This window comes from Coffea arabica, chromosome 11c, assembly GCF_036785885.1.
Source record: "Coffea arabica cultivar ET-39 chromosome 11c, Coffea Arabica ET-39 HiFi, whole genome shotgun sequence".
Classification (NCBI taxonomy): Eukaryota; Viridiplantae; Streptophyta; class Magnoliopsida; order Gentianales; family Rubiaceae; genus Coffea; species Coffea arabica.
Window position 1 is genome coordinate 21,490,445 of NC_092330.1, and position 25,743 is coordinate 21,516,187.

The 25,743-nt window shown below is 43.9% G+C and overlaps 11 non-coding genes and 19 pseudogenes across 11 annotated transcripts; all 30 read right to left on the reverse strand.

The window, feature by feature from the left end:
• Positions 1-368: 368 nt before the first annotated feature.
• On the reverse strand, positions 369-487 carry LOC140017532 (5S ribosomal RNA). The gene has a single exon (XR_011823841.1). It is a non-coding gene; the product is annotated as a 5S ribosomal RNA (ribosomal RNA).
• A 932-nt stretch (positions 488-1,419) lies between these two features.
• LOC140019263 (5S ribosomal RNA) lies at positions 1,420-1,537 on the reverse strand (annotated as a pseudogene).
• Positions 1,538-1,948: 411 nt separating this feature from the next.
• Positions 1,949-2,067, reverse strand: LOC140018553 (5S ribosomal RNA). The gene has a single exon (XR_011824534.1). It is a non-coding gene; the product is annotated as a 5S ribosomal RNA (ribosomal RNA).
• Positions 2,068-2,993: 926 nt separating this feature from the next.
• Positions 2,994-3,111, reverse strand: LOC140020416 (5S ribosomal RNA; annotated as a pseudogene).
• A 925-nt stretch (positions 3,112-4,036) lies between these two features.
• On the reverse strand, positions 4,037-4,154 carry LOC140019605 (5S ribosomal RNA; annotated as a pseudogene).
• Positions 4,155-4,565: 411 nt separating this feature from the next.
• Positions 4,566-4,684, reverse strand: LOC140018565 (5S ribosomal RNA). Its single transcript, XR_011824535.1, has one exon. It is a non-coding gene; the product is annotated as a 5S ribosomal RNA (ribosomal RNA).
• A 926-nt stretch (positions 4,685-5,610) lies between these two features.
• LOC140018217 (5S ribosomal RNA) lies at positions 5,611-5,728 on the reverse strand (annotated as a pseudogene).
• A 927-nt stretch (positions 5,729-6,655) lies between these two features.
• On the reverse strand, positions 6,656-6,773 carry LOC140018534 (5S ribosomal RNA; annotated as a pseudogene).
• A 411-nt stretch (positions 6,774-7,184) lies between these two features.
• Positions 7,185-7,303, reverse strand: LOC140017533 (5S ribosomal RNA). The gene has a single exon (XR_011823842.1). It is a non-coding gene; the product is annotated as a 5S ribosomal RNA (ribosomal RNA).
• Positions 7,304-8,235: 932 nt separating this feature from the next.
• On the reverse strand, positions 8,236-8,353 carry LOC140018674 (5S ribosomal RNA; annotated as a pseudogene).
• A 411-nt stretch (positions 8,354-8,764) lies between these two features.
• On the reverse strand, positions 8,765-8,883 carry LOC140018576 (5S ribosomal RNA). The gene has a single exon (XR_011824536.1). It is a non-coding gene; the product is annotated as a 5S ribosomal RNA (ribosomal RNA).
• Positions 8,884-9,809: 926 nt separating this feature from the next.
• Positions 9,810-9,927, reverse strand: LOC140020732 (5S ribosomal RNA; annotated as a pseudogene).
• A 925-nt stretch (positions 9,928-10,852) lies between these two features.
• Positions 10,853-10,970, reverse strand: LOC140019606 (5S ribosomal RNA; annotated as a pseudogene).
• Positions 10,971-11,381: 411 nt separating this feature from the next.
• LOC140018588 (5S ribosomal RNA) lies at positions 11,382-11,500 on the reverse strand. Its single transcript, XR_011824537.1, has one exon. It is a non-coding gene; the product is annotated as a 5S ribosomal RNA (ribosomal RNA).
• A 927-nt stretch (positions 11,501-12,427) lies between these two features.
• Positions 12,428-12,545, reverse strand: LOC140018218 (5S ribosomal RNA; annotated as a pseudogene).
• A 927-nt stretch (positions 12,546-13,472) lies between these two features.
• On the reverse strand, positions 13,473-13,590 carry LOC140018675 (5S ribosomal RNA; annotated as a pseudogene).
• Positions 13,591-14,001: 411 nt separating this feature from the next.
• On the reverse strand, positions 14,002-14,120 carry LOC140018599 (5S ribosomal RNA). Its single transcript, XR_011824538.1, has one exon. It is a non-coding gene; the product is annotated as a 5S ribosomal RNA (ribosomal RNA).
• Positions 14,121-15,052: 932 nt separating this feature from the next.
• Positions 15,053-15,170, reverse strand: LOC140020733 (5S ribosomal RNA; annotated as a pseudogene).
• A 925-nt stretch (positions 15,171-16,095) lies between these two features.
• On the reverse strand, positions 16,096-16,213 carry LOC140018676 (5S ribosomal RNA; annotated as a pseudogene).
• Positions 16,214-16,624: 411 nt separating this feature from the next.
• On the reverse strand, positions 16,625-16,743 carry LOC140018612 (5S ribosomal RNA). Its single transcript, XR_011824540.1, has one exon. It is a non-coding gene; the product is annotated as a 5S ribosomal RNA (ribosomal RNA).
• Positions 16,744-17,669: 926 nt separating this feature from the next.
• Positions 17,670-17,787, reverse strand: LOC140020734 (5S ribosomal RNA; annotated as a pseudogene).
• A 925-nt stretch (positions 17,788-18,712) lies between these two features.
• On the reverse strand, positions 18,713-18,830 carry LOC140019607 (5S ribosomal RNA; annotated as a pseudogene).
• A 411-nt stretch (positions 18,831-19,241) lies between these two features.
• Positions 19,242-19,360, reverse strand: LOC140018624 (5S ribosomal RNA). Its single transcript, XR_011824541.1, has one exon. It is a non-coding gene; the product is annotated as a 5S ribosomal RNA (ribosomal RNA).
• A 927-nt stretch (positions 19,361-20,287) lies between these two features.
• On the reverse strand, positions 20,288-20,405 carry LOC140018220 (5S ribosomal RNA; annotated as a pseudogene).
• Positions 20,406-21,331: 926 nt separating this feature from the next.
• On the reverse strand, positions 21,332-21,449 carry LOC140020735 (5S ribosomal RNA; annotated as a pseudogene).
• Positions 21,450-22,374: 925 nt separating this feature from the next.
• LOC140019610 (5S ribosomal RNA) lies at positions 22,375-22,492 on the reverse strand (annotated as a pseudogene).
• Positions 22,493-22,903: 411 nt separating this feature from the next.
• Positions 22,904-23,022, reverse strand: LOC140018636 (5S ribosomal RNA). Its single transcript, XR_011824542.1, has one exon. It is a non-coding gene; the product is annotated as a 5S ribosomal RNA (ribosomal RNA).
• A 927-nt stretch (positions 23,023-23,949) lies between these two features.
• Positions 23,950-24,067, reverse strand: LOC140018221 (5S ribosomal RNA; annotated as a pseudogene).
• Positions 24,068-24,994: 927 nt separating this feature from the next.
• Positions 24,995-25,112, reverse strand: LOC140018677 (5S ribosomal RNA; annotated as a pseudogene).
• A 411-nt stretch (positions 25,113-25,523) lies between these two features.
• LOC140017534 (5S ribosomal RNA) lies at positions 25,524-25,642 on the reverse strand. Its single transcript, XR_011823843.1, has one exon. It is a non-coding gene; the product is annotated as a 5S ribosomal RNA (ribosomal RNA).
• Positions 25,643-25,743: the final 101 nt, after the last annotated feature.

Genomic DNA, 25,743 nt, shown 5'->3' on the forward strand with positions numbered 1-25,743 from the left:
TGAAGCAGTTTGGCTTTTCTGGACCCGAATTCATTCTAAGCGTCAATTCATGAATTTCCTCTCATCCTTTTATTTATTTACTTTTATATTTTTTTCTTGTTGCTTTGCACCTTTTTTTTCCCTCGTCGCACAACTCTCAATTATCCTGAAATTGATCCTTCACGCTTGCGCTTATACATTTGCGCCGACAACTTTGACCGACGATCCGGGCTTCGATCCAGCCGTACCGTTCCTGACTTGTCTCGCGCCTTCAGATCCGCCTTCATGCTTCGATAAGAAGCAAAATATAAAGCAATCGTTCCGACGGAGCTAAATTACTACAGCATAAAGAACGAAGGGGAAATTTGGATTTCGAAACAAAAAAGGGAGGGGTGCAACACGAGGACTTCCCAGGGGGTCACCCATCCTAGTACTACTCTCGCCCAAGCACGCTTAACTTCGGAGTTCTGATGGGATCCGGTGCATTAGTGCTGGTATGATCACACCCACCATGTTCCTTTCGCTTTATTCTTTTAAACTGCCCCGTCCTGTGAAGCAGTGTGGCTTTTCTGGACCCGAATTCATTTTAAGCGTCAATTCAAGAATTTCCCCTCATCCTTTTATTTATTTACTTTTACATTTTTTTCTTGTTGATTTGCACCATTTTTTTTCCCTCGTCGCGCAACTCTCAATTATCCTGAAATTGATCCTTCACGCTTGAACTTATACATTTGCGCCGACAACTTTGACCAACGATCCGGGCTTCGATCCAGCCGTACCGTTCCTGACTTGTCTCGCGCCTTCAGATCCGCCTTCATGCTTCGATGAGAAGCAAAATATAAAGCAATCGTTCCGACGGAGCTAAATTACTACAGCATAAAGAACGAAGGGGAAATTTGGATTTCGAAACAAAAAAGGGAGGGGTGCAACACGAGGATTTCCCAGGCGGTCACCTAGGGGTGTCAACGGGCCGGGTCCGGGCCGGAATTCATTATTCCGGACCCGGACCCGGACCCGGATCCGACCCGTTTACCCGACGGGTCTTTTATTCTGTGTTCCGGATCCGGACCCGGCGAATCTCGGATCCGGGTCGGGTCTACCCGAACAAATTTGCCAAAATTTATAATTTCTAACAAAAAAGAGAAAAAAATATATTTGTAAACTAATTTCTAACTAATGCAAAGAAAAAACCAAATAAGAAAATAAATCAAATTGATTTTACTCAAATACATCATCCTAATCAAATTATATTGATAATATATATTTTTTATAAATTATTAAATCATTTATATCCGGATCCGGGTCTAATACGGGTCGGAATACTATATTCCGTATCCGACCCGTTTTTTTGTTTGAAAAAACGGATCCGGATCCGGATAACGGAATTAAATCCCTACCCATACCCGAAAAAATTTCAGCGATCCGATCCGGATCCGGGTCTAGACCCGACCCGTTGACAGGTCTAGGGTCACCCATCCTAGTACTACTGTCGCCCAAGCACGCTTAACTTCGGAGTTCTGATGGGATCCGGTGCATTAGTGCTGGTATGATCGCACCCGCCATGTTCCTTTCGCTTTATTCTTTTAAACTGCCACGTCCTGTGAAGCAGTTTGGCTTTTCTGGACCCGAATTCATTCTAAGCGTCAATTCATGAATTTCCTCTCATCCTTTTATTTATTTACTTTTATATTTTTTTCTTGTTGCTTTGCACCTTTTTTTTCCCTCGTCGTACAACTCTCAATTATCCTGAAATTGATCCTTCACGCTTGCGCTTATACATTTGCGCCGACAACTTTGACCGACGATCCGGGCTTCGATCCAGCCGTACCGTTCCTGACTTGTCTCGCGCCTTCAGATCCGCCTTCATGCTTCGATGAGAAGCAAAATATCAAGCAATCGTTCCGACGGAGCTAAATTACTACAGCATAAAGAACGAAGGGGAAATTTGGATTTCGAAACAAAAAAGGGAGGGGTGCAACACGAGGACTTCCCAGGGGGTCACCCATCCTAGTACTACTCTCGCCCAAGCACGCTTAACTTCGGAGTTCTGATGGGATCCGGTGCATTAGTGCTGGTATGATCGCACCCGCCATGTTCCTTTCGCTTTATTCTTTTAAACTGCCCCGTCCTGTGAAGCAGTGTGGCTTTTCTGGACCCGAATTCATTTTAAGCGTCAATTCAAGAATTTCCCCTCATCCTTTTATTTATTTACTTTTACATTTTTTTCTTGTTGATTTGCACCATTTTTTTTCCCTCGTCGCGCAACTCTCAATTATCCTGAAATTGATCCTTCACGCTTGCGCTTATACATTTGCGCCGACAACTTTGACCGACGATCCGGGCTTCGATCCAGCCGTACCGTTCCTGACTTGTCTCGCGCCTTCAGATCCGCCTTCATGCTTCGATGAGAAGCAAAATATAAAGCAATCGTTCCGACGGAGCTAAATTACTACAGCATAAAGAACGAAGGGAAAATTTGGATTTCGAAACAAAAAAGGGAGGGGTGCAACACGAGGATTTCCCAGGGGGTCACCTAGGGGTGTCAACGGGCCGGGTCCGAGCCGGAATTCATTATTCCGGACCCGGACCCGGAGCCGACCCGTTTACCCGACGGGTCTTTTATTCGGTGTTCCGGATCCGGACCCGGCGAGTCTCGGATCCGGGTCGGGTCTACCCGAACAAATTTGCCAAAATTTATAATTTCTAACAAAAAAGAGAAAAAGATATATTTGTAAACAAATTTCTAGCTAATGCAAAGAAAAAACCAAATAAGAAAATAAATCAAATTGATTTTACTCAAATACATCATCCTAATCAAATTATATTGATAATATATATTTTTTATAAATTATTAAATCATTTATATCCGGATCCGGGTCTAATACGGGTCGGAATACTATATTCCGTATCCGACCCGTTTTTTTGTTTGAAAAAACGGATCCGGATCCGGATAACGGAATTAAATCCCTACCCATACCCGCAAAAATTTCAGGGATCCGATCCGGATCCGGGTGTAGACCCGACCCGTTGACCGGCCTAGGGTCACCCATCCTAGTACTACTGTCGCCCAAGCACGCTTAACTTCGAAGTTCTGATGGGATCCGGTGCATTAGTGCTGGTATGATCACACCCGCCATGTTCCTTTCGCTTTATTCTTTTAAACTGCCACGTCCTGTGAAGCAGTTTGGCTTTTCTGGACCCGAATTCATTCTAAGCGTCAATTCATGAATTTCCTCTCATCCTTTTATTTATTTATTTTTATATTTTTTTCTTGTTGCTTTGCACCTTTTTTTTCCCTCGTCGCACAACTCTCAATTATCCTGAAATTGATCCTTCACGCTTGCGCTTATGCATTTGCGCCGACAACATTGACCGACGATCCGGGCTTCGATTCAGCCGTACCGTTCCTGACTTGTCTCGCGCCTTCAGATCCGCCTTCATGCTTCGATGAGAAGCAAAATATAAAACAATCGTTCCGACGGAGCTAAATTACTACAGCATAAAGAACGAAGGGAAAATTTGGATTTCGAAACAAAAAAGGGAGGGGTGCAACACGAGGATTTCCCAGGGGGTCACCTAGGGGTGTCAACGGGCCGGGTCCGGGCCGGAATTCTTTATTCCGGACCCGGACCCGGATCCGACCCGTTTACCCGACGGGTCTTTTATTCGGTGTTCCGGATCCGGACCCGGCGAGTCTCGGATCCGGGTCGGGTCTACCCGAACAAATTTGCCAAAATTTATAATTTCTAACAAAAAAGAGAAAAATATATATTTGTAAACTAATTTCTAACTAATGCAAAGAAAAAACCAAATAAGAAAATAAATCAAATTGATTTTACTCAAATACATCATCCTAATCAAATTATATTGATAATATATATTTTTTATAAATTATTAAATCATTTATATCCGGATCCGGGTCTAGTACGGGTCGGAATACTATATTCCGTATCCGACCCGTTTTTTTGTTTGAAAAAACGGATCCGGATCCGGATAACGGAATTAAATCCCTACCCATACCAGCAAAAATTTCAGGGATCCGATCCGGATCCGGGTGTAGACCCGACCCGTTGACCGGCCTAGGGTCACCCATCCTAGTACTACTGTCGCCCAAGCACGCTTAACTTCGAAGTTCTGATGGGATCCGGTGCATTAGTGCTGGTATGATCGCACCCGCCATGTTCCTTTCGCTTTATTCTTTTAAACTGCCACGTCCTGTGAAGCAGTTTGGCTTTTCTGGACCCGAATTCATTCTAAGCGTCAATTCATGAATTTCCTCTCATCCTTTTATTTATTTACTTTTATATTTTTTTCTTGTTGCTTTGCACCTTTTTTTTCCCTCGTCGCACAACTCTCAATTATCCTGAAATTGATCCTTCACGCTTGCGCTTATACATTTGCGCCGACAACTTTGACCGACGATCCGGGCTTCGATCCAGCCGTACCGTTCCTGACTTGTCTCGCGCCTTCAGATCCGCCTTCATGCTTCGATAAGAAGCAAAATATAAAGCAATCGTTCCGACGGAGCTAAATTACTACAGCATAAAGAACGAAGGGGAAATTTGGATTTCGAAACAAAAAAGGGAGGGGTGCAACACGAGGACTTCCCAGGGGGTCACCCATCCTAGTACTACTCTCGCCCAAGCACGCTTAACTTCGGAGTTCTGATGGGATCCGGTGCATTAGTGCTGGTATGATCGCACCCACCATGTTCCTTTCGCTTTATTCTTTTAAACTGCCCCGTCCTGTGAAGCAGTGTGGCTTTTCTGGACCCGAATTCATTTTAAGCGTCAATTCAAGAATTTCCCCTCATCCTTTTATTTATTTACTTTTACATTTTTTTCTTGTTGATTTGCACCATTTTTTTTCCCTCGTCGCGCAACTCTCAATTATCCTGAAATTGATCCTTCACGCTTGCACTTATACATTTGCGCCGACAACTTTGACCGACGATCCGGGCTTCGATCCAGCCGTACCGTTCCTGACTTGTCTCGCGCCTTCAGATCCGCCTTCATGCTTCGATGAGAAGCAAAATATAAAGCAATCGTTCCGACGGAGCTAAATTACTACAGCATAAAGAACGAAGGGGAAATTTGGATTTCGAAACAAAAAAGGGAGGGGTGCAACACGAGGATTTCCCAGGGGGTCACCTAGGGGTGTCAACGGGCCGGGTCCGGGCCGGAATTCATTATTCCGGACCCGGACCCGGATCCGACCCGTTTACCCGACGGGTCTTTTATTCTGTGTTCCGGATCCGGACCCGGCGAGTCTCGGATCCGGGTCGGGTCTACCCGAACAAATTTGCCAAAATTTATAATTTCTAACAAAAAAGAGAAAAAAATATATTTGTAAACTAATTTCTAACTAATGCAAAGAAAAAACCAAATAAGAAAATAAATCAAATTGATTTTACTCAAATACATCATCCTAATCAAATTATATTGATAATATATATTTTTTATAAATTATTAAATCATTTATATCCGGATCCGGGTCTAGTACGGGTCGGAATACTATATTCCGTATCCGACCCGTTTTTTTGTTTGAAAAAACGGATCCGGATCCGGATAACGGAATTAAATCCCTACCCATACCCGCAAAAATTTCAGCGATCCGATCCGGATCCGGGTGTAGACCCGACCCGTTGACCGGCCTAGGGTCACCCATCCTAGTACTACTGTCGCCCAAGCACGCTTAACTTCGGAGTTCTGATGGGATCCGGTGCATTAGTGCTGGTATGATCGCACCCGCCATGTTTCTTTCGCTTTATTCTTTTAAACTGCCACGTCCTGTGAAGCAGTGTGGCTTTTCTGGACCCGAATTCATTTTAAGCGTCAATTCAAGAATTTCCCCTCATCCTTTTATTTATTTACTTTTACATTTTTTTCTTGTTGATTTGCACCATTTTTTTTTCCCTCGTCGCGCAACTCTCAATTATCCTGAAATTGATCCTTCACGCTTGCACTTATACATTTGCGCCGACAACTTTGACCGACGATCCGGGCTTCGATCCAGCCGTACCGTTCCTGACTTGTCTCGCGCCTTCAGATCCGCCTTCATGCTTCGATGAGAAGCAAAATATAAAGCAATCGTTCCGACGGAGCTAAATTACTACAGCATAAAGAACGAAGGGGAAATTTGGATTTCGAAACAAAAAAGGGAGGGGTGCAACACGAGGATTTCCCAGGGGGTCACCTAGGGGTGTCAACGGGCCGGGTCCGGGCCGGAATTCATTATTCCGGACCCGGACCCGGATCCGACCCGTTTACCCGACGGGTCTTTTATTCTGTGTTCCGGATCCGGACCCGGCGAGTCTCGGATCCGGGTCGGGTCTACCCGAACAAATTTGCCAAAATTTATAATTTCTAACAAAAAAGAGAAAAAAATATATTTGTAAACTAATTTCTAACTAATGCAAAGAAAAAACCAAATAAGAAAATAAATCAAATTGATTTTACTCAAATACATCATCCTAATCAAATTATATTGATAATATATATTTTTTATAAATTATTAAATCATTTATATCCGGATCCGGGTCTAATACGGGTCGGAATACTATATTCCGTATCCGACCCATTTTTTTGTTTGAAAAAACGGATCCGGATCCGGATAACGGAATTAAATCCCTACCCATACCCGAAAAAATTTCAGCGATCCGATCCGGATCCGGGTCTAGACCCGACCCGTTGACAGGCCTATGGTCACCCATCCTAGTACTACTGTCGCCCAAGCACGCTTAACTTCGGAGTTCTGATGGGATCCGGTGCATTAGTGCTGGTATGATCGCACCCGCCATGTTCCTTTCGCTTTATTCTTTTAAACTGCCACGTCCTGTGAAGCAGTTTGGCTTTTCTGGACCCGAATTCATTCTAAGCGTCAATTCATGAATTTCCTCTCATCCTTTTATTTATTTACTTTTATATTTTTTTCTTGTTGCTTTGCACCTTTTTTTTCCCTCGTCGCACAACTCTCAATTATCCTGAAATTGATCCTTCACGCTTGCGCTTATACATTTGCGCCGACAACTTTGACCGACGATCCGGGCTTCGATCCAGCCGTACCGTTCCTGACTTGTCTCGCGCCTTCAGATCCGCCTTCATGCTTCGATAAGAAGCAAAATATAAAGCAATCGTTCCGACGGAGCTAAATTACTACAGCATAAAGAACGAAGGGGAAATTTGGATTTCGAAACAAAAAAGGGAGGGGTGCAACACGAGGACTTCCCAGGGGGTCACCCATCCTAGTACTACTCTCGCCCAAGCACGCTTAACTTCGGAGTTCTGATGGGATCCGGTGCATTAGTGCTGGTATGATCACACCCACCATGTTCCTTTCGCTTTATTCTTTTAAACTGCCCCGTCCTGTGAAGCAGTGTGGCTTTTCTGGACCCGAATTCATTTTAAGCGTCAATTCAAGAATTTCCCCTCATCCTTTTATTTATTTACTTTTACATTTTTTTCTTGTTGATTTGCACCATTTTTTTTCCCTCGTCGCGCAACTCTCAATTATCCTGAAATTGATCCTTCACGCTTGAACTTATACATTTGCGCCGACAACTTTGACCAACGATCCGGGCTTCGATCCAGCCGTACCGTTCCTGACTTGTCTCGCGCCTTCAGATCCGCCTTCATGCTTCGATGAGAAGCAAAATATAAAGCAATCGTTCCGACGGAGCTAAATTACTACAGCATAAAGAACGAAGGGGAAATTTGGATTTCGAAACAAAAAAGGGAGGGGTGCAACACGAGGATTTCCCAGGCGGTCACCTAGGGGTGTCAACGGGCCGGGTCCGGGCCGGAATTCATTATTCCGGACCCGGACCCGGACCCGGATCCGACCCGTTTACCCGACGGGTCTTTTATTCTGTGTTCCGGATCCGGACCCGGCGAATCTCGGATCCGGGTCGGGTCTACCCGAACAAATTTGCCAAAATTTATAATTTCTAACAAAAAAGAGAAAAAAATATATTTGTAAACTAATTTCTGACTAATGCAAAGAAAAAACCAAATAAGAAAATAAATCAAATTGATTTTACTCAAATACATCATCCTAATCAAATTATATTGATAATATATATTTTTTATAAATTATTAAATCATTTATATCCGGATCCGGGTCTAATACGGGTCGGAATACTATATTCCGTATCCGACCCGTTTTTTTGTTTGAAAAAACGGATCCGGATCCGGATAACGGAATTAAATCCCTACCCATACCCGAAAAAATTTCAGCGATCCGATCCGGATCCGGGTCTAGACCCGACCCGTTGACAGGCCTAGGGTCACCCATCCTAGTACTACTGTCGCCCAAGCACGCTTAACTTCGGAGTTCTGATGGGATCCGGTGCATTAGTGCTGGTATGATCGCACCCGCCATGTTCCTTTCGCTTTATTCTTTTAAACTGCCACGTCCTGTGAAGCAGTTTGGCTTTTCTGGACCCGAATTCATTCTAAGCGTCAATTCATGAATTTCCTCTCATCCTTTTATTTATTTACTTTTATATTTTTTTCTTGTTGCTTTGCACCTTTTTTTTCCCTCGTCGTACAACTCTCAATTATCCTGAAATTGATCCTTCACGCTTGCGCTTATACATTTGCGCCGACAACTTTGACCGACGATCCGGGCTTCGATCCAGCCGTACCGTTCCTGACTTGTCTCGCGCCTTCAGATCCGCCTTCATGCTTCGATGAGAAGCAAAATATCAAGCAATCGTTCCGACGGAGCTAAATTACTACAGCATAAAGAACGAAGGGGAAATTTGGATTTCGAAACAAAAAAGGGAGGGGTGCAACACGAGGACTTCCCAGGGGGTCACCCATCCTAGTACTACTCTCGCCCAAGCACGCTTAACTTCGGAGTTCTGATGGGATCCGGTGCATTAGTGCTGGTATGATCGCACCCGCCATGTTCCTTTCGCTTTATTCTTTTAAACTGCCCCGTCCTGTGAAGCAGTGTGGCTTTTCTGGACCCGAATTCATTTTAAGCGTCAATTCAAGAATTTCCCCTCATCCTTTTATTTATTTACTTTTACATTTTTTTCTTGTTGATTTGCACCATTTTTTTTCCCTCGTCGCGCAACTCTCAATTATCCTGAAATTGATCCTTCACGCTTGCGCTTATACATTTGCGCCGACAACTTTGACCGACGATCCGGGCTTCGATCCAGCCGTACCGTTCCTGACTTGTCTCGCGCCTTCAGATCCGCCTTCATGCTTCGATGAGAAGCAAAATATAAAGCAATCGTTCCGACGGAGCTAAATTACTACAGCATAAAGAACGAAGGGAAAATTTGGATTTCGAAACAAAAAAGGGAGGGGTGCAACACGAGGATTTCCCAGGGGGTCACCTAGGGGTGTCAACGGGCCGGGTCCGAGCCGGAATTCATTATTCCGGACCCGGACCCGGAGCCGACCCGTTTACCCGACGGGTCTTTTATTCGGTGTTCCGGATCCGGACCCGGCGAGTCTCGGATCCGGGTCGGGTCTACCCGAACAAATTTGCCAAAATTTATAATTTCTAACAAAAAAGAGAAAAAGATATATTTGTAAACAAATTTCTAGCTAATGCAAAGAAAAAACCAAATAAGAAAATAAATCAAATTGATTTTACTCAAATACATCATCCTAATCAAATTATATTGATAATATATATTTTTTATAAATTATTAAATCATTTATATCCGGATCCGGGTCTAATACGGGTCGGAATACTATATTCCGTATCCGACCCGTTTTTTTGTTTGAAAAAACGGATCCGGATCCGGATAACGGAATTAAATCCCTACCCATACCCGCAAAAATTTCAGGGATCCGATCCGGATCCGGGTGTAGACCCGACCCGTTGACCGGCCTAGTGTCACCCATCCTAGTACTACTGTCGCCCAAGCACGCTTAACTTCGAAGTTCTGATGGGATCCGGTGCATTAGTGCTGGTATGATCACACCCGCCATGTTCCTTTCGCTTTATTCTTTTAAACTGCCACGTCCTGTGAAGCAGTTTGGCTTTTCTGGACCCGAATTCATTCTAAGCGTCAATTCATGAATTTCCTCTCATCCTTTTATTTATTTATTTTTATATTTTTTTCTTGTTGCTTTGCACCTTTTTTTTCCCTCGTCGCACAACTCTCAATTATCCTGAAATTGATCCTTCACGCTTGCGCTTATGCATTTGCGCCGACAACATTGACCGACGATCCGGGCTTCGATTCAGCCGTACCGTTCCTGACTTGTCTCGCGCCTTCAGATCCGCCTTCATGCTTCGATGAGAAGCAAAATATAAAACAATCGTTCCGACGGAGCTAAATTACTACAGCATAAAGAACGAAGGGAAAATTTGGATTTCGAAACAAAAAAGGGAGGGGTGCAACACGAGGATTTCCCAGGGGGTCACCTAGGGGTGTCAACGGGCCGGGTCCGGGCCGGAATTCTTTATTCCGGACCCGGACCCGGATCCGACCCGTTTACCCGACGGGTCTTTTATTCGGTGTTCCGGATCCGGACCCGGCGAGTCTCGGATCCGGGTCGGGTCTACCCGAACAAATTTGCCAAAATTTATAATTTCTAACAAAAAAGAGAAAAAGATATATTTGTAAACTAATTTCTAGCTAATGCAAAGAAAAAACCAAATAAGAAAATAAATCAAATTGATTTTACTCAAATACATCATCCTAATCAAATTATATTGATAATATATATTTTTTATAAATTATTAAATCATTTATATCCGGATCCGGGTCTAGTACGGGTCGGAATACTATATTCCGTATCCGACCCGTTTTTTTGTTTGAAAAAACGGATCCGGATCCGGATAACGGAATTAAATCCCTACCCATACCAGCAAAAATTTCAGGGATCCGATCCGGATCCGGGTGTAGACCCGACCCGTTGACCGGCCTAGGGTCACCCATCCTAGTACTACTGTCGCCCAAGCACGCTTAACTTCGAAGTTCTGATGGGATCCGGTGCATTAGTGCTGGTATGATCGCACCCGCCATGTTCCTTTCGCTTTATTCTTTTAAACTGCCACGTCCTGTGAAGCAGTTTGGCTTTTCTGGACCCGAATTCATTCTAAGCGTCAATTCATGAATTTCCTCTCATCCTTTTATTTATTTACTTTTATATTTTTTTCTTGTTGCTTTGCACCTTTTTTTTCCCTCGTCGCACAACTCTCAATTATCCTGAAATTGATCCTTCACGCTTGCGCTTATACATTTGCGCCGACAACTTTGACCGACGATCCGGGCTTCGATCCAGCCGTACCGTTCCTGACTTGTCTCGCGCCTTCAGATCCGCCTTCATGCTTCGATGAGAAGCAAAATATCAAGCAATCGTTCCGACGGAGCTAAATTACTACAGCATAAAGAACGAAGGGGAAATTTGGATTTCGAAACAAAAAAGGGAGGGGTGCAACACGAGGACTTCCCAGGGGGTCACCCATCCTAGTACTACTCTCGCCCAAGCACGCTTAACTTCGGAGTTCTGATGGGATCCGGTGCATTAGTGCTGGTATGATCGCACCCGCCATGTTCCTTTCGCTTTATTCTTTTAAACTGCCCCGTCCTGTGAAGCAGTGTGGCTTTTCTGGACCCGAATTCATTTTAAGCGTCAATTCAAGAATTTCCCCTCATCCTTTTATTTATTTACTTTTACATTTTTTTCTTGTTGATTTGCACCATTTTTTTTTCCCTCGTCGCGCAACTCTCAATTATCCTGAAATTGATCCTTCACGCTTGCGCTTATACATTTGCGCCGACAACTTTGACCGACGATCCGGGCTTCGATCCAGCCGTACCGTTCCTGACTTGTCTCGCGCCTTCAGATCCGCCTTCATGCTTCGATGAGAAGCAAAATATAAAGCAATCGTTCCGACGGAGCTAAATTACTACAGCATAAAGAACGAAGGGAAAATTTGGATTTCGAAACAAAAAAGGGAGGGGTGCAACACGAGGATTTCCCAGGGGGTCACCTAGGGGTGTCAACGGGCCGGGTCCGGGCCGGAATTCATTATTCCGGACCCGGACCCGGATCCGACCCGTTTACCCGACGGGTCTTTTATTCTGTGTTCCGGATCCGGACCCGGCGAGTCTCGGATCCGGGTCGGGTCTACCCGAACAAATTTGCCAAAATTTATAATTTCTAACAAAAAAGAGAAAAAAATATATTTGTAAACTAATTTCTAACTAATGCAAAGAAAAAACCAAATAAGAAAATAAATCAAATTGATTTTACTCAAATACATCATCCTAATCAAATTATATTGATAATATATATTTTTTATAAATTATTAAATCATTTATATCCGGATCCGGGTCTAGTACGGGTCGGAATACTATATTCCGTATCCGACCCGTTTTTTTGTTTGAAAAAACGGATCCGGATCCGGATAACGGAATTAAATCCCTATCCATACCCGCAAAAATTTCAGCGATCCGATCCGGATCCGGGTGTAGACCCGACCCGTTGACCGGCCTAGGGTCACCCATCCTAGTACTACTGTCGCCCAAGCACGCTTAACTTCGGAGTTCTGATGGGATCCGGTGCATTAGTGCTGGTATGATCGCACCCGCCATGTTTCTTTCGCTTTATTCTTTTAAACTGCCACGTCCTGTGAAGCAGTGTGGCTTTTCTGGACCCGAATTCATTTTAAGCGTCAATTCAAGAATTTCCCCTCATCCTTTTATTTATTTACTTTTACATTTTTTTCTTGTTGATTTGCACCATTTTTTTTTCCCTCGTCGCGCAACTCTCAATTATCCTGAAATTGATCCTTCACGCTTGCACTTATACATTTGCGCCGACAACTTTGACCGACGATCCGGGCTTCGATCCAGCCGTACCGTTCCTGACTTGTCTCGCGCCTTCAGATCCGCCTTCATGCTTCGATGAGAAGCAAAATATAAAGCAATCGTTCCGACGGAGCTAAATTACTACAGCATAAAGAACGAAGGGGAAATTTGGATTTCGAAACAAAAAAGGGAGGGGTGCAACACGAGGATTTCCCAGGGGGTCACCTAGGGGTGTCAACGGGCCGGGTCCGGGCCGGAATTCATTATTCCGGACCCGGACCCGGATCCGACCCGTTTACCCGACGGGTCTTTTATTCTGTGTTCCGGATCCGGACCCGGCGAGTCTCGGATCCGGGTCGGGTCTACCCGAACAAATTTGCCAAAATTTATAATTTCTAACAAAAAAGAGAAAAAAATATATTTGTAAACTAATTTCTAACTAATGCAAAGAAAAAACCAAATAAGAAAATAAATCAAATTGATTTTACTCAAATACATCATCCTAATCAAATTATATTGATAATATATATTTTTTATAAATTATTAAATCATTTATATCCGGATCCGGGTCTAATACGGGTCGGAATACTATATTCCGTATCCGACCCATTTTTTTGTTTGAAAAAACGGATCCGGATCCGGATAACGGAATTAAATCCCTACCCATACCCGAAAAAATTTCAGCGATCCGATCCGGATCCGGGTCTAGACCCGACCCGTTGACAGGCCTAGGGTCACCCATCCTAGTACTACTGTCGCCCAAGCACGCTTAACTTCGGAGTTCTGATGGGATCCGGTGCATTAGTGCTGGTATGATCGCACCCGCCATGTTCCTTTCGCTTTATTCTTTTAAACTGCCACGTCCTGTGAAGCAGTTTGGCTTTTCTGGACCCGAATTCATTCTAAGCGTCAATTCATGAATTTCCTCTCATCCTTTTATTTATTTACTTTTATATTTTTTTCTTGTTGCTTTGCACCTTTTTTTTCCCTCGTCGCACAACTCTCAATTATCCTGAAATTGATCCTTCACGCTTGCGCTTATACATTTGCGCCGACAACTTTGACCGACGATCCGGGCTTCGATCCAGCCGTACCGTTCCTGACTTGTCTCGCGCCTTCAGATCCGCCTTCATGCTTCGATAAGAAGCAAAATATAAAGCAATCGTTCCGACGGAGCTAAATTACTACAGCATAAAGAACGAAGGGGAAATTTGGATTTCGAAACAAAAAAGGGAGGGGTGCAACACGAGGACTTCCCAGGGGGTCACCCATCCTAGTACTACTCTCGCCCAAGCACGCTTAACTTCGGAGTTCTGATGGGATCCGGTGCATTAGTGCTGGTATGATCGCACCCGCCATGTTCCTTTCGCTTTATTCTTTTAAACTGCCCCGTCCTGTGAAGCAGTGTGGCTTTTCTGGACCCGAATTCATTTTAAGCGTCAATTCAAGAATTTCCCCTCATCCTTTTATTTATTTACTTTTACATTTTTTTCTTGTTGATTTGCACCATTTTTTTTCCCTCGTCGCGCAACTCTCAATTATCCTGAAATTGATCCTTCACGCTTGCACTTATACATTTGCGCCGACAACTTTGACCAACGATCCGGGCTTCGATCCAGCCGTACCGTTCCTGACTTGTCTCGCGCCTTCAGATCCGCCTTCATGCTTCGATGAGAAGCAAAATATAAAGCAATCGTTCCGACGGAGCTAAATTACTACAGCATAAAGAACGAAGGGGAAATTTGGATTTCGAAACAAAAAAGGGAGGGGTGCAACACGAGGATTTACCAGGCGGTCACCTAGGGGTGTCAACGGGCCGGGTCCGGGCCGGAATTCATTATTCCGGACCCGGACCCGGACCCGGATCCGACCCGTTTACCCGACGGGTCTTTTATTCTGTGTTCCGGATCCGGACCCGGCGAATCTCGGATCCGGGTCGGGTCTACCCGAACAAATTTGCCAAAATTTATAATTTCTAACAAAAAAGAGAAAAAAATATATTTGTAAACTAATTTCTAACTAATGCAAAGAAAAAACCAAATAAGAAAATAAATCAAATTGATTTTACTCAAATACATCATCCTAATCAAATTATATTGATAATATATATTTTTTATAAATTATTAAATCATTTATATCCGGATCCGGGTCTAATACGGGTCGGAATACTATATTCCGTATCCGACCCGTTTTTTTGTTTGAAAAAACGGATCCGGATCCGGATAACGGAATTAAATCCCTACCCATACCCGCAAAAATTTCAGGGATCCGATCCGGATCCGGGTGTAGACCCGACCCGTTGACCGGCCTAGTGTCACCCATCCTAGTACTACTGTCGCCCAAGCACGCTTAACTTCGAAGTTCTGATGGGATCCGGTGCATTAGTGCTGGTATGATCACACCCGCCATGTTCCTTTCGCTTTATTCTTTTAAACTGCCACGTCCTGTGAAGCAGTTTGGCTTTTCTGGACCCGAATTCATTCTAAGCGTCAATTCATGAATTTCCTCTCATCCTTTTATTTATTTATTTTTATATTTTTTTCTTGTTGCTTTGCACCTTTTTTTTCCCTCGTCGCACAACTCTCAATTATCCTGAAATTGATCCTTCACGCTTGCGCTTATGCATTTGCGCCGACAACATTGACCGACGATCCGGGCTTCGATTCAGCCGTACCGTTCCTGACTTGTCTCGCGCCTTCAGATCCGCCTTCATGCTTCGATGAGAAGCAAAATATAAAACAATCGTTCCGACGGAGCTAAATTACTACAGCATAAAGAACGAAGGGAAAATTTGGATTTCGAAACAAAAAAGGGAGGGGTGCAACACGAGGATTTCCCAGGGGGTCACCTAGGGGTGTCAACGGGCCGGGTCCGGGCCGGAATTCTTTATTCCGGACCCGGACCCGGATCCGACCCGTTTACCCGACGGGTCTTTTATTCGGTGTTCCGGATCCGGACCCGGCGAGTCTCGGATCCGGGTCGGGTCTACCCGAACAAATTTGCCAAAATTTATAATTTCTAACAAAAAAGAGAAAAAAATATATTTGTAAACTAATTTCTAACTAATGCAAAGAAAAAACCAAATAAGAAAATAAATCAAATTGATTTTACTCAAATACATCATCCTAATCAAATTATATTGATAATATATATTTTTTATAAATTATTAAATCATTTATATCCGGATCCGGGTCTAATACGGGTCGGAATACTATATTCCGTATCCGACCCGTTTTTTTGTTTGAAAAAACGGATCCGGATCCGGATAACGGAATTAAATCCCTACCCATACCCGAAAAAATTTCAGCGATCCGATCCGGATCCGGGTCTAGACCCGACCCGTTGACAGGCCTAGGGTCACCCATCCTAGTACTACTGTCGCCCAAGCACGCTTAACTTCGGAGTTCTGATGGGATCCGGTGCATTAGTGCTGGTATGATCGCACCCGCCATGTTCCTTTCGCTTTATTCTTTTAAACTGCCACGTCCTGTGAAGCAGTTTGGCTTTTCTGGACCCGAATTCATTCTAAGCGTCAATTCATGAATTTCCTCTCATCCTTTTATTTATTTACTTTTATATTTTTTTCTTGTTGCTTTGCACCTTTTTTTTCCCTCGTCGCACAACTCTCAATTATCCTGAAATTGATCCTTCACGCTTGCGCTTATACATTTGCGCCGACAACTTTGACCGACGATCCGGGCTTCGATCCAGCCGTACCGTTCCTGACTTGTCTCGCGCCTTCAGATCCGCCTTCATGCTTCGATGAGAAGCAAAATATCAAGCAATCGTTCCGACGGAGCTAAATTACTACAGCATAAAGAACGAAGGGGAAATTTGGATTTCGAAACAAAAAAGGGAGGGGTGCAACACGAGGACTTCCCAGGGGGTCACCCATCCTAGTACTACTCTCGCCCAAGCACGCTTAACTTCGGAGTTCTGATGGGATCCGGTGCATTAGTGCTGGTATGATCGCACCCGCCATGTTCCTTTCGCTTTATTCTTTTAAACTGCCCCGTCCTGTGAAGCAGTGTGGCTTTTCTGGACCCGAATTCATTTTAAGCGTCAATTCAAGAATTTCCCCTCATCCTTTTATTTATTTACTTTTACATTTTTTTCTTGTTGATTTGCACCATTTTTTTTCCCTCGTCGCGCAACTCTCAATTATCCTGAAATTGATCCTTCACGCTTGCGCTTATACATTTGCGCCGACAACTTTGACCGACGATCCGGGCTTCGATCCAGCCGTACCGTTCCTGACTTGTCTCGCGCCTTCAGATCCGCCTTCATGCTTCGATGAGAAGCAAAATATAAAGCAATCGTTCCGACGGAGCTAAATTACTACAGCATAAAGAACGAAGGGAAAATTTGGATTTCGAAACAAAAAAGGGAGGGGTGCAACACGAGGATTTCCCAGGGGGTCACCTAGGGGTGTCAACGGGCCGGGTCCGAGCCGGAATTCATTATTCCGGACCCGGACCCGGAGCCGACCCGTTTACCCGACGGGTCTTTTATTCGGTGTTCCGGATCCGGACCCGGCGAGTCTCGGATCCGGGTCGGGTCTACCCGAACAAATTTGCCAAAATTTATAATTTCTAACAAAAAAGAGAAAAAGATATATTTGTAAACAAATTTCTAGCTAATGCAAAGAAAAAACCAAATAAGAAAATAAATCAAATTGATTTTACTCAAATACATCATCCTAATCAAATTATATTGATAATATATATTTTTTATAAATTATTAAATCATTTATATCCGGATCCGGGTCTAATACGGGTCGGAATACTATATTCCGTATCCGACCCGTTTTTTTGTTTGAAAAAACGGATCCGGATCCGGATAACGGAATTAAATCCCTACCCATACCCGCAAAAATTTCAGGGATCCGATCCGGATCCGGGTGTAGACCCGACCCGTTGACCGGCCTAGTGTCACCCATCCTAGTACTACTGTCGCCCAAGCACGCTTAACTTCGAAGTTCTGATGGGATCCGGTGCATTAGTGCTGGTATGATCACACCCGCCATGTTCCTTTCGCTTTATTCTTTTAAACTGCCACGTCCTGTGAAGCAGTTTGGCTTTTCTGGACCCGAATTCATTCTAAGCGTCAATTCATGAATTTCCTCTCATCCTTTTATTTATTTATTTTTATATTTTTTTCTTGTTGCTTTGCACCTTTTTTTTCCCTCGTCGCACAACTCTCAATTATCCTGAAATTGATCCTTCACGCTTGCGCTTATGCATTTGCGCCGACAACATTGACCGACGATCCGGGCTTCGATTCAGCCGTACCGTTCCTGACTTGTCTCGCGCCTTCAGATCCGCCTTCATGCTTCGATGAGAAGCAAAATATAAAACAATCGTTCCGACGGAGCTAAATTACTACAGCATAAAGAACGAAGGGAAAATTTGGATTTCGAAACAAAAAAGGGAGGGGTGCAACACGAGGATTTCCCAGGGGGTCACCTAGGGGTGTCAACGGGCCGGGTCCGGGCCGGAATTCTTTATTCCGGACCCGGACCCGGATCCGACCCGTTTACCCGACGGGTCTTTTATTCGGTGTTCCGGATCCGGACCCGGCGAGTCTCGGATCCGGGTCGGGTCTACCCGAACAAATTTGCCAAAATTTATAATTTCTAACAAAAAAGAGAAAAAGATATATTTGTAAACTAATTTCTAGCTAATGCAAAGAAAAAACCAAATAAGAAAATAAATCAAATTGATTTTACTCAAATACATCATCCTAATCAAATTATATTGATAATATATATTTTTTATAAATTATTAAATCATTTATATCCGGATCCGGGTCTAGTACGGGTCGGAATACTATATTCCGTATCCGACCCGTTTTTTTGTTTGAAAAAACGGATCCGGATCCGGATAACGGAATTAAATCCCTACCCATACCAGCAAAAATTTCAGGGATCCGATCCGGATCCGGGTGTAGACCCGACCCGTTGACCGGCCTAGGGTCACCCATCCTAGTACTACTGTCGCCCAAGCACGCTTAACTTCGAAGTTCTGATGGGATCCGGTGCATTAGTGCTGGTATGATCGCACCCGCCATGTTCCTTTCGCTTTATTCTTTTAAACTGCCACGTCCTGTGAAGCAGTTTGGCTTTTCTGGACCCGAATTCATTCTAAGCGTCAATTCATGAATTTCCTCTCATCCTTTTATTTATTTACTTTTATATTTTTTTCTTGTTGCTTTGCACCTTTTTTTTCCCTCGTCGCACAACTCTCAATTATCCTGAAATTGATCCTTCACGCTTGCGCTTATACATTTGCGCCGACAACTTTGACCGACGATCCGGGCTTCGATCCAGCCGTACCGTTCCTGACTTGTCTCGCGCCTTCAGATCCGCCTTCATGCTTCGATGAGAAGCAAAATATCAAGCAATCGTTCCGACGGAGCTAAATTACTACAGCATAAAGAACGAAGGGGAAATTTGGATTTCGAAACAAAAAAGGGAGGGGTGCAACACGAGGACTTCCCAGGGGGTCACCCATCCTAGTACTACTCTCGCCCAAGCACGCTTAACTTCGGAGTTCTGATGGGATCCGGTGCATTAGTGCTGGTATGATCGCACCCGCCATGTTCCTTTCGCTTTATTCTTTTAAACTGCCCCGTCCTGTGAAGCAGTGTGGCTTTTCTGGACCCGAATTCATTTTAAGCGTCAATTCAAGAATTTCCCCTCATCCTTTTATTTATTTACTTTTACATTTTTTTCTTGTTGATTTGCACCATTTTTTTTTCCCTCGTCGCGCAACTCTCAATTATCCTGAAATTGATCCTTCACGCTTGCGCTTATACATTTGCGCCGACAACTTTGACCGACGATCCGGGCTTCGATCCAGCCGTACCGTTCCTGACTTGTCTCGCGCCTTCAGATCCGCCTTCATGCTTCGATGAGAAGCAAAATATAAAGCAATCGTTCCGACGGAGCTAAATTACTACAGCATAAAGAACGAAGGGAAAATTTGGATTTCGAAACAAAAAAGGGAGGGGTGCAACACGAGGATTTCCCAGGGGGTCACCTAGGGGTGTCAACGGGCCGGGTCCGGGCCGGAATTCATTATTCCGGACCCGGACCCGGATCCGACCCGTTTACCCGACGGGTCTTTTATTCTGTGTTCCGGATCCGGACCCGGCGAGTCTCGGATCCGGGTCGGGTCTACCCGAACAAATTTGCCAAAATTTATAATTTCTAACAAAAAAGAGAAAAAAATATATTTGTAAACTAATTTCTAACTAATGCAAAGAAAAAACCAAATAAGAAAATAAATCAAATTGATTTTACTCAAATACATCATCCTAATCAAATTATATTGATAATATATATTTTTTATAAATTATTAAATCATTTATATCCGGATCCGGGTCTAGTACGGGTCGGAATACTATATTCCGTATCCGACCCGTTTTTTTGTTTGAAAAAACGGATCCGGATCCGGATAACGGAATTAAATCCCTATCCATACCCGCAAAAATTTCAGCGATCCGATCCGGATCCGGGTGTAGACCCGACCCGTTGACCGGCCTAGGGTCACCCATCCTAGTACTACTGTCGCCCAAGCACGCTTAACTTCGGAGTTCTGATGGGATCCGGTGCATTAGTGCTGGTATGATCGCACCCGCCATGTTTCTTTCGCTTTATTCTTTTAAACTGCCACGTCCTGTGAAGCAGTGTGGCTTTTCTGGACCCGAATTCATTTTAAGCGTCAATTCAAGAATTTCCCCTCATCCTTTTATTTATTTACTTTTACATTTTTTTCTTGTTGATTTGCACCATTTTTTTTCCCTCGTCGCGCAACTCTCAATTATCCTGAAATTGATCCTTCACGCTTGCGCTTATACATTTGCGCCGACAACTTTGACCGACGATCCGGGCTTCGATCCAGCCGTACCGTTCCTGACTTGTCTCGCGCCTTCAGATCCGCCTTCATGCTTCGATGAGAAGCAAAATATAAAGCAATCGTTCCGACGGAGCTAAATTACTACAGCATAAAGAACGAAGGGAAAATTTGGATTTCGAAACAAAAAAGGGAGGGGTGCAACACGAGGATTTCCCAGGGGGTCACCTAGGGGTGTCAACGGGCCGGGTCCGAGCCGGAATTCATTATTCCGGACCCGGACCCGGAGCCGACCCGTTTACCCGACGGGTCTTTTATTCGGTGTTCCGGATCCGGACCCGGCGAGTCTCGGATCCGGGTCGGGTCTACCCGAACAAATTTGCCAAAATTTATAATTTCTAACAAAAAAGAGAAAAAGATATATTTGTAAACAAATTTCTAGCTAATGCAAAGAAAAAACCAAATAAGAAAATAAATCAAATTGATTTTACTCAAATACATCATCCTAATCAAATTATATTGATAATATATATTTTTTATAAATTATTAAATCATTTATATCCGGATCCGGGTCTAATACGGGTCGGAATACTATATTCCGTATCCGACCCGTTTTTTTGTTTGAAAAAACGGATCCGGATCCGGATAACGGAATTAAATCCCTACCCATACCCGCAAAAATTTCAGGGATCCGATCCGGATCCGGGTGTAGACCCGACCCGTTGACCGGCCTAGTGTCACCCATCCTAGTACTACTGTCGCCCAAGCACGCTTAACTTCGAAGTTCTGATGGGATCCGGTGCATTAGTGCTGGTATGATCACACCCGCCATGTTCCTTTCGCTTTATTCTTTTAAACTGCCACGTCCTGTGAAGCAGTTTGGCTTTTCTGGACCCGAATTCATTCTAAGCGTCAATTCATGAATTTCCTCTCATCCTTTTATTTATTTATTTTTATATTTTTTTCTTGTTGCTTTGCACCTTTTTTTTCCCTCGTCGCACAACTCTCAATTATCCTGAAATTGATCCTTCACGCTTGCGCTTATGCATTTGCGCCGACAACATTGACCGACGATCCGGGCTTCGATTCAGCCGTACCGTTCCTGACTTGTCTCGCGCCTTCAGATCCGCCTTCATGCTTCGATGAGAAGCAAAATATAAAACAATCGTTCCGACGGAGCTAAATTACTACAGCATAAAGAACGAAGGGAAAATTTGGATTTCGAAACAAAAAAGGGAGGGGTGCAACACGAGGATTTCCCAGGGGGTCACCTAGGGGTGTCAACGGGCCGGGTCCGGGCCGGAATTCTTTATTCCGGACCCGGACCCGGATCCGACCCGTTTACCCGACGGGTCTTTTATTCGGTGTTCCGGATCCGGACCCGGCGAGTCTCGGATCCGGGTCGGGTCTACCCGAACAAATTTGCCAAAATTTATAATTTCTAACAAAAAAGAGAAAAAGATATATTTGTAAACTAATTTCTAGCTAATGCAAAGAAAAAACCAAATAAGAAAATAAATCAAATTGATTTTACTCAAATACATCATCCTAATCAAATTATATTGATAATATATATTTTTTATAAATTATTAAATCATTTATATCCGGATCCGGGTCTAGTACGGGTCGGAATACTATATTCCGTATCCGACCCGTTTTTTTGTTTGAAAAAACGGATCCGGATCCGGATAACGGAATTAAATCCCTACCCATACCAGCAAAAATTTCAGGGATCCGATCCGGATCCGGGTGTAGACCCGACCCGTTGACCGGCCTAGGGTCACCCATCCTAGTACTACTGTCGCCCAAGCACGCTTAACTTCGAAGTTCTGATGGGATCCGGTGCATTAGTGCTGGTATGATCGCACCCGCCATGTTCCTTTCGCTTTATTCTTTTAAACTGCCACGTCCTGTGAAGCAGTTTGGCTTTTCTGGACCCGAATTCATTCTAAGCGTCAATTCATGAATTTCCTCTCATCCTTTTATTTATTTACTTTTATATTTTTTTCTTGTTGCTTTGCACCTTTTTTTTCCCTCGTCGCACAACTCTCAATTATCCTGAAATTGATCCTTCACGCTTGCGCTTATACATTTGCGCCGACAACTTTGACCGACGATCCGGGCTTCGATCCAGCCGTACCGTTCCTGACTTGTCTCGCGCCTTCAGATCCGCCTTCATGCTTCGATGAGAAGCAAAATATCAAGCAATCGTTCCGACGGAGCTAAATTACTACAGCATAAAGAACGAAGGGGAAATTTGGATTTCGAAACAAAAAAGGGAGGGGTGCAACACGAGGACTTCCCAGGGGGTCACCCATCCTAGTACTACTCTCGCCCAAGCACGCTTAACTTCGGAGTTCTGATGGGATCCGGTGCATTAGTGCTGGTATGATCGCACCCGCCATGTTCCTTTCGCTTTATTCTTTTAAACTGCCCCGTCCTGTGAAGCAGTGTGGCTTTTCTGGACCCGAATTCATTTTAAGCGTCAATTCAAGAATTTCCCCTCATCCTTTTATTTATTTACTTTTACATTTTTTTCTTGTTGATTTGCACCATTTTTTTTTCCCTCGTCGCGCAACTCTCAATTATCCTGAAATTGATCCTTCACGCTTGCGCTTATACATTTGCGCCGACAACTTTGACCGACGATCCGGGCTTCGATCCAGCCGTACCGTTCCTGACTTGTCTCGCGCCTTCAGATCCGCCTTCATGCTTCGATGAGAAGCAAAATATAAAGCAATCGTTCCGACGGAGCTAAATTACTACAGCATAAAGAACGAAGGGAAAATTTGGATTTCGAAACAAAAAAGGGAGGGGTGCAACACGAGGATTTCCCAGGGGGTCACCTAGGGGTGTCAACGGGCCGGGTCCGGGCCGGAATTCATTATTCCGGACCCGGACCCGGATCCGACCCGTTTACCCGACGGGTCTTTTATTCTGTGTTCCGGATCCGGACCCGGCGAGTCTCGGATCCGGGTCGGGTCTACCCGAACAAATTTGCCAAAATTTATAATTTCTAACAAAAAAGAGAAAAAAATATATTTGTAAACTAATTTCTAACTAATGCAAAGAAAAAACCAAATAAGAAAATAAATCAAATTGATTTTACTCAAATACATCATCCTAATCAAATTATATTGATAATATATATTTTTTATAAATTATTAAATCATTTATATCCGGATCCGGGTCTAGTACGGGTCGGAATACTATATTCCGTATCCGACCCGTTTTTTTGTTTGAAAAAACGGATCCGGATCCGGATAACGGAATTAAATCCCTATCCATACCCGCAAAAATTTCAGCGATCCGATCCGGATCCGGGTGTAGACCCGACCCGTTGACCGGCCTAGGGTCACCCATCCTAGTACTACTGTCGCCCAAGCACGCTTAACTTCGGAGTTCTGATGGGATCCGGTGCATTAGTGCTGGTATGATCGCACCCGCCATGTTTCTTTCGCTTTATTCTTTTAAACTGCCACGTCCTGTGAAGCAGTGTGGCTTTTCTGGACCCGAATTCATTTTAAGCGTCAATTCAAGAATTTCCCCTCATCCTTTTATTTATTTACTTTTACATTTTTTTCTTGTTGATTTGCACCATTTTTTTTTCCCTCGTCGCGCAACTCTCAATTATCCTGAAATTGATCCTTCACGCTTGCACTTATACATTTGCGCCGACAACTTTGACCGACGATCCGGGCTTCGATCCAGCCGTACCGTTCCTGACTTGTCTCGCGCCTTCAGATCCGCCTTCATGCTTCGATGAGAAGCAAAATATAAAGCAATCGTTCCGACGGAGCTAAATTACTACAGCATAAAGAACGAAGGGGAAATTTGGATTTCGAAACAAAAAAGGGAGGGGTGCAACACGAGGATTTCCCAGGGGGTCACCTAGGGGTGTCAACGGGCCGGGTCCGGGCCGGAATTCATTATTCCGGACCCGGACCCGGATCCGACCCGTTTACCCGACGGGTCTTTTATTCTGTGTTCCGGATCCGGACCCGGCGAGTCTCGGATCCGGGTCGGGTCTACCCGAACAAATTTGCCAAAATTTATAATTTCTAACAAAAAAGAGAAAAAAATATATTTGTAAACTAATTTCTAACTAATGCAAAGAAAAAACCAAATAAGAAAATAAATCAAATTGATTTTACTCAAATACATCATCCTAATCAAATTATATTGATAATATATATTTTTTATAAATTATTAAATCATTTATATCCGGATCCGGGTCTAATACGGGTCGGAATACTATATTCCGTATCCGACCCATTTTTTTGTTTGAAAAAACGGATCCGGATCCGGATAACGGAATTAAATCCCTACCCATACCCGAAAAAATTTCAGCGATCCGATCCGGATCCGGGTCTAGACCCGACCCGTTGACAGGCCTAGGGTCACCCATCCTAGTACTACTGTCGCCCAAGCACGCTTAACTTCGGAGTTCTGATGGGATCCGGTGCATTAGTGCTGGTATGATCGCACCCGCCATGTTCCTTTCGCTTTATTCTTTTAAACTGCCACGTCCTGTGAAGCAGTTTGGCTTTTCTGGACCCGAATTCATTCTAAGCGTCAATTCATGAATTTCCTCTCATCCTTTTATTTATTTACTTTTATATTTTTTTCTTGTTGCTTTGCACCTTTTTTTTCCCTCGTCGCACAACTCTCAATTATCCTGAAATTGATCCTTCACGCTTGCGCTTATACATTTGCGCCGACAACTTTGACCGACGATCCGGGCTTCGATCCAGCCGTACCGTTCCTGACTTGTCTCGCGCCTTCAGATCCGCCTTCATGCTTCGATAAGAAGCAAAATATAAAGCAATCGTTCCGACGGAGCTAAATTACTACAGCATAAAGAACGAAGGGGAAATTTGGATTTCGAAACAAAAAAGGGAGGGGTGCAACACGAGGACTTCCCAGGGGGTCACCCATCCTAGTACTACTCTCGCCCAAGCACGCTTAACTTCGGAGTTCTGATGGGATCCGGTGCATTAGTGCTGGTATGATCACACCCACCATGTTCCTTTCGCTTTATTCTTTTAAACTGCCCCGTCCTGTGAAGCAGTGTGGCTTTTCTGGACCCGAATTCATTTTAAGCGTCAATTCAAGAATTTC